The sequence below is a fragment of the Physeter macrocephalus genome, chromosome 8 (assembly GCF_002837175.3).
Source record: "Physeter macrocephalus isolate SW-GA chromosome 8, ASM283717v5, whole genome shotgun sequence".
NCBI lineage: Eukaryota > Metazoa > Chordata > Mammalia > Artiodactyla > Physeteridae > Physeter > Physeter macrocephalus.
This window is the reverse complement of record NC_041221.1, coordinates 148,382,997-148,389,626: the sequence shown is the minus strand read 5'-3', so window position 1 is coordinate 148,389,626 and position 6,630 is coordinate 148,382,997. Positions and strand designations below refer to the sequence as shown.

General features: G+C 47.7%; 1 pseudogene; it reads left to right on the top strand.

The window, feature by feature from the left end:
* Positions 1–212: 212 nt before the first annotated feature.
* Positions 213–761, top strand: LOC102981799 (glycine cleavage system H protein, mitochondrial-like; annotated as a pseudogene).
* Positions 762–6,630: the final 5,869 nt, after the last annotated feature.

The window sequence follows — 6,630 nt, the reverse complement described above, 5'->3', positions numbered from 1 at the left end:
CAATAAATGCTGGAGAGGGCGTGGAGAAAAGGGAACCCTCTTGCACTGTTGGTGGGAATGTAAACTGATACAGCCACTATAGAGAACAGTATGGAGGTTCCTTAAAAAACTAAAAATAGAACTACCATATGACCCAGCAATCCCACTACTGGGCATATACCCTGAGAAAACCATAATTCAAAAAGAGTCATGTACCACAATGGAGATGCTGCACGGAGACCCTCTGCACCCCTGCGAACATGGCTCTGAGAGTGGCACGGAGCATGCGGGCCGCAGTCTGCAGCCTGCATGCCATCTCTGCGCCCAACGCGCCCTGCCCGCCGCAGCCCTGGAGACTGCGGGCGCGCGCCATCAGGGCGCAGCACACCGGACTGGCTCTGCTGTCGGGTCATAAATTCACAGACAAACATGAATGATTAACAACAGAAAACGGTGTTGGAACAGTGGGAATCAGCAATTTTGCACAGGAAGCTTTGGGAGATGTTGTTTACTGTAGTCTGCCTGAAGTTGGGACAAAATTGAACAAACAAGCGGAATTTGGTGCTTTGGAAAGTGTGAAAGCTGATAGTGAACTCTATTCTCCTCTATCAGGAGAAGTAACTGAAATTAATGAAGCTCTAGCAGAAAATCCAGGACTTGTCAACAAATCTTGTTATGAAGATGGTTGGCTGATCAAGATAACACTCAGTAACCCTTCAGACCTAGATGAACTAATGAGTGAAGAAGCATATGAGAAATACATAAAATCTATTGAGGAGTGAAAATGAAAACCATAATTCAAAAAGAGTCATGTACCAAAATGTTCATTGCAGCTCTATTTACAATAGCCAGGACATGGAAGCAACCTAAGTGTCCATCAACAGATGAATGGATAAAGAAGATGTGGCACATATATACAATGGAATATTACTCAGCCATAAAAAGAAACAAAATTGAGTTATTTGTAGTGAGGTGGATGGACCTGGAGTCTGTCATACAGAGTGAAGTAAGTCAGAAGGAGAAAAACAAATACTGTATGCTAACACATATATATGGAATCTAAGAAAAAAAAAAAAAAAGGTCATGAAGAACCTAGGGGTAAGACGGGAATAAAGACACAGACCTACTAGAGCATGGACTTGAGGATATGGGGAGGGGGAAGGGTAAGCTGTGACGAAGTGAGATAGTGGCATGGACATATATACACTACCAAATGTAAAATAGATAGCTAGTGGGAAGCAGCCGCATAGCACAGGGAGATCAGCTCGGTGCTTTGTGACCACCTAGAGGGGTGGGATAGGGAGGATAGGAGGGAGACATAAGAGGGAGGAGATATGGGGATGTATGTATATGTATAGCGGGTTCACTTTGTTGTACGGCAGAAACTAACACAACGATGTAAAGCAATTATACTCCAATAAAGATGTTAAAAAAAAATAAAAATAAAGTGCTCTGCAGGCATAAGAATATATCTGAGATGTGTATGAATGAACCTGCATATGTTATGTGTCTTTCAGTTTGTGTGTGTCAGAGCAGGGGGGAGTGGATATGAATAATGTGTGTAGGAGGTAGACAGGTGGGTGTGTATATTTATATATATGGGTGGTATATATGATTGTGTGTTTAGTTAATGTGTGAGAGGGAGGGAGAGAGGGAGGATGGAAGAGTAAGGAATCAGTAAGAAAGGAAAGGCTGGAGGAAGGAAATTAGGAAGGAAAGAGGGAAACCAGACAGTGTGAGACCAGATCTTGCTGTTCTTTCTGGAAGCCTCTGCCAGCTCCAAGGATGCAGACTGGAATTGGTTCAGAAACCTCAGGGACTCTCTCTGGAGCCAGTCCATCTGCTGGCGTCTTTGTTCCAGGATCACCTCTCAGCACTTAGAGACATTTCCCAGGAGGCTGGGACTGAGGAAGTGTATGTTGTGAGCGGCAAGGTGCATCTCCTCGGTTCTCCAACAGGTAGGGGGCTGCTCTGTCTCTGGGTGCTTTGCCTCATCTGCGCCTGGGCCCCTGGGTCACCCCTAAAACCAGGCTCACCTCTGCTTGCTGCCCACAATTTCCACATCAGCCTGCTTCTTGCTGCCTCCCTTCCTCTGAGCTCTCCCATTCCTCCAGGCCACCCTGCACACGGCCACCAGGCTTGCACTCATAAGATACAGGGTGCCCCATTGCCCTCTGCCTAGAAAGCTGTTCACGGCTCTGGGCATGACCTGTCCCTCTGATTTTTCAAGCTGGGCTCAAATATCCCCTCCTCAGGGAGGTGTGCTCTGACCTGTCAACCTCCAGCAACACTCTTCTCCTCCTTGAACTATCCATAAAAAAATATTCTATAGCACTTTTCGTGGTGAAAAATAACACACCCACAGCAAAGTACAAGAACGTAGGTATAAAAAGCATGGTGGGTGGTTATAAACAGAACACCCATGTAACCGCCAGCCCCATTAAGAAATAAACTATTGCCTGCACCCTAGAAAGAGGCTCTCCTGCATCCCTGAATGGCTCTTCCCAGGCACAACCCCTTCTTCCTTCCTTAAGGTAACCACTACCTTGACCTTTTGGTGATCCCATCTGTTCTGACTATTAAGCTATTGTCTCCGTGCTTTAAACCAAAATTCTCATCTCTGCTTTGTGATGTTAAGGCTGGGACCTTGCAAGCCACTTTCCTCACCACCAGCTCAGTTCCTCTTAGAAGCTGCCAACAGGGGGGCATGAGAAGGAGATAGCCGGCCTGGAGAAGAGCAAAAGGACTTGCTTTTTCCTCTTTGCTTTCTGTACCTGTGAGCGTCACCACAGCAAGGCAGTTTAAATATAAAAGCAGGCAATTGCCTTCCCAGTCTTCATTCTTTTGCTTTTCTAGAACCTACACCCTGATCTTGGGGAACCAGCCTTATTTAGGTGAGGTGAGGACACAGGAGAATTGGGGAGTTTTAAGTTAGATGTCAGCCATACAGAGACACATAATGTCCTTTGTCTGTTGTGTGACATGGAGCAAAGTTTGAGACCTTTTTTTTTACGGTCACAGTGTTTGTCCATCATTAGTTTTTTTTTTTTTTTTTTTTTTTTTTTGCGGTACGCGGGCCTCTCACTGCCGTGGCCTCGCCCGTTGCAGAGCACAGGCTCCGGACGCGCAGGCTCAGCGGCCATGGCTCATGGGCCCAGCCGCTCCGCGGCACGTGGGATCTTCCCGAACCGGGGCACGAACCCGTGTCCCCTGCATCGGCAGGCGGACTCTCAACCACTGCGCCACCAGGGAAGCCCGAGACCTCTTTTTAAAGCCCAGTTTCCTCGTCTGTAAAACGAATGAGCCATTCTCACTGACTGTTGTATGAAGTGAGATCACGTGCATAAGGGCCGATCACATCACGCACGCTAAGTGGTCATAAAATGAGAACTCCTGTTAATGCTATTATCGTGGTTGCGAGTGGGCCCTGTTCCCGCTGGAGGGCTCCTTCAGCAAGCCCAGTCGTTGGGAGGAAGGAGCAAGTCACTTGTATCCAGGGCCTTTGGGCAGTGAGCTTTGGGTGGGTGGTTGGTGGGAGCAAGGACCAGCCTGAGACATAATCAGAAGCAGGTGAGGAAATCGACACTCAGGAAGAAAGAGAGAGACTACGCAGCAGAGCGAGGGTGAGGAAAGAGGCCCAGACAGCCCTCGCTGCCCAGGACCTCCGACCACTCACTGTCTCCCCAGCGTCAGCCAAAATCTTCTCTAAGAAAGTCCCCCTACCCTTTCCCTGGGGACCTGCAACGTGCTTTCAGCCATCTCCATGGAGTACCTGAGCTAATTCTCAAGACCTAGTTACATTCACTTTACTGGAATTTTATCCGAGTGCCAGCCAGCAGTGTTCCTGATAAGCCACTCAAATCAAGCAGAGGCCAGTGAGGCCTCACCTGGTGACGCTGTCTCACTCTCTATCGGTGATTCCCCAAGTGACCTTGGGAAGTCTGATAACCCCACAGAGCCGTACCTGAGCCTGCAGAGTCCGGTCAAAGCCCTGCGGAGACTGGGCAGAGCAGCATTAGATTGGCAGTAGCCTTAGCGGGGGAAATGGCTGTGCTCTTTGCTTTTTCACTCTTGGAAGTTTCTGTTGCTGTTCAGACCACAAAAACCGGCCGTAAATGCCCAGGCAGAACTGGGCCTTCTGGCAGTTTGCCTGGAGTGACTGACCTGAACAGGCCTAAAAGCCGGGGCTGTGTGGGGAGAGTTCCCACGTGGCTGTAACTTGAGGGCCAGGGTTGTCCAAAGGCCAACCCATAGCGGCCAATGGCATCCTGTGCGTCTTTGGAATGATTATGGATCCATAAAGCCATGATTGCTCCCTTGCCTGGAGAGCTGCACTGCATTTATCAGGTAAATGAAATGGTCCATCAATAACAATAACAATTTACACTCAGCAAACAGTTATTTAACCACATGTTGATTTCATTAAGGCTGGATCACGGTTATCATCATAATAACAGTGTGTGCTTCCCACTTTCCTGCCTAAGAGTGAAAGGTTTGAGAGTACAGTCCTTGTTTGATGCACTGACATTAAATTTTGAGCTATTAGCTTGTCACTAGGAGGAAGAAAGGAAAAACGGTTGGGCCAATGTTGGATTCAAAGGACTTAATGCCATTATTCTGATTAATTAATTAATTAGCCAAACATTTGTAAGTACCTACAATGTACCAAGCACTGTGCTAGATGCAAAGGGTATAGCAGTTGGACAAGATAGGCTCAGTGTATACATTTTCTATTGCCATGTAACAATTTAGCAGCTTAAAATAAAACACAAATTTAGCAGCTTAAAATAAAAGACATTTTGTGATCTCAGAGTTTCTGGGGGTCAGGAATCTGGGCATAGGTGAGCTGGGTCATCTATAAGGTTGCAATCAAGATGTCAGCCAGGGCTGGGATCTCATCTGAAGATGTGACTGGGAAAGAATCCACTTCCAAGCTCATGTAGTTGTTAGCTGGGCTCAGGTCCTTGCAGACTAAGGCATAGAGCCATAGTTCCTAGCTAGTTGTTGGCTGGAAGTCACCCTCAGTGCCCTGCCATGTGGCCCTCCCCAACATAGCCACTTGGTTCATCAAAGCCAGCAAGAGAGGGAGTTTCCAAGCATGACAAACATGACAGTTTTATATAACTTTATGTGATAGAATTGATATCCTATCACCTTTGCCATATTGTATGGGTTAGAAGCAAGTCACAGGTTCTGCCCAGACTCAAGCGGGTGGTGTGAGTTTAGGAGATGAGGATGATTAGGGACAATCTTAGAGTCTGTACACTACGCTTAGTATCTGCTGTGGCTCAGCTTATGGGGAAGATAGGCCATAAAATATAATTACTGTGAAGTATGGTTCAGACTATGAGAGAGGGAGAACTCAGGTGATACTGCCCTCACTCCACCTAATGAAGGCATATTTAAGCTGGGACTTGAGGTATGAGAAGAAATTGCTCAAATCGATTGTGGGGTAGGTGTGGGGAGGAAGCATGGGAGTGTGTGAGGCACAGAGGATTGCAGGCTGAGGAACTCTAAACTTGTAAACTCTTAGAGCAAAAGAGAGACAGTGATTATCTAGTCTACTGGTTCTCAATCCTGGACACACATTGGAATCACCTGAAGAGTTTTATAAACCACTCATGTCCAAGTCCCATGCCAGAGGCTCTGATGAATTGGTCTCAGGTGAGCTAGAAACTGGGTTTTTTTAAAACCTCCCTAGGTGATTCTAATGTGCAGCCAAGGTTGAGATGGCTGCTAGTCCAGCCCCTTCAATTTTATAGATAAGGAACTTGAAGCTCAGAAGGAAATGGATTTGGTCAAGGTTTGGCACAGCTACCAGTCGGCAAACGCCAGGTCATGAGTGGGGAGGGTACGGAGCTAGGAGGTAGGGTTCCTGCCACAAACAGGACTCTGTCCACTTCTCTCTCTAGGATTCAGTTTCCCCATCTGTGAAATGAGAAGGGCCAGATGATCTCCAGAGCCCCTTCAAAGGCTGACGGTGCTCTGATTCTATTTGACTGAGCATCAGCTCCATATCAGCCACTGATGTGGGACTGGCATCCATGTGTCTCCACTCTGGGCTGTGTTTTTGGAAGCCTGGAGTCAGTGATGTTGTGGATCGTGGCCAAGACCCTTCTCTGAGTGAAGCTGCCTGATGGACTGGATGTTCCCAAACAAGCCCTCTTAGTGGAGACAAGCTTGTCTACTGAAGCGTGAGAAGTTCACCCAGGAGGAAGCTGCTCTGGCTGGGTTTAATCTGCGGTGTGTTTATGAGGATTAGGGTTTTAATTAAAATTGACATTTCAAAGACTACCTGTGAGGGAGCCCGGCTTTAATGAAAAGCACATCATGGTGATATAGGTAACCTCCCACTCTGTCAGGCAGGTGTTTCTGTGGAACTGAGGCAAGGGCACCCAGCTCTCTCCTCCTCTGGCTAAATTAGCTCACTATCTGTGGGTGTGGATGGACCCGTCCACACTGAGTCATCAGTGTTGGTGGGCGGCAGAGTGCTGGTCTGGCCTTCTGGGGACTAGGACTCCCCTCCAGCTCTGGATGAGTGTGTTAACCCTTTGAGGTTCGATTTCCTCACGTGTAAAATGGGCTGCTCGGGCTTCCCTGGTGGTGCAGTGGTTGAGAGTCCGCCTGCCGATGCAGGGGACGCGGGTTCGC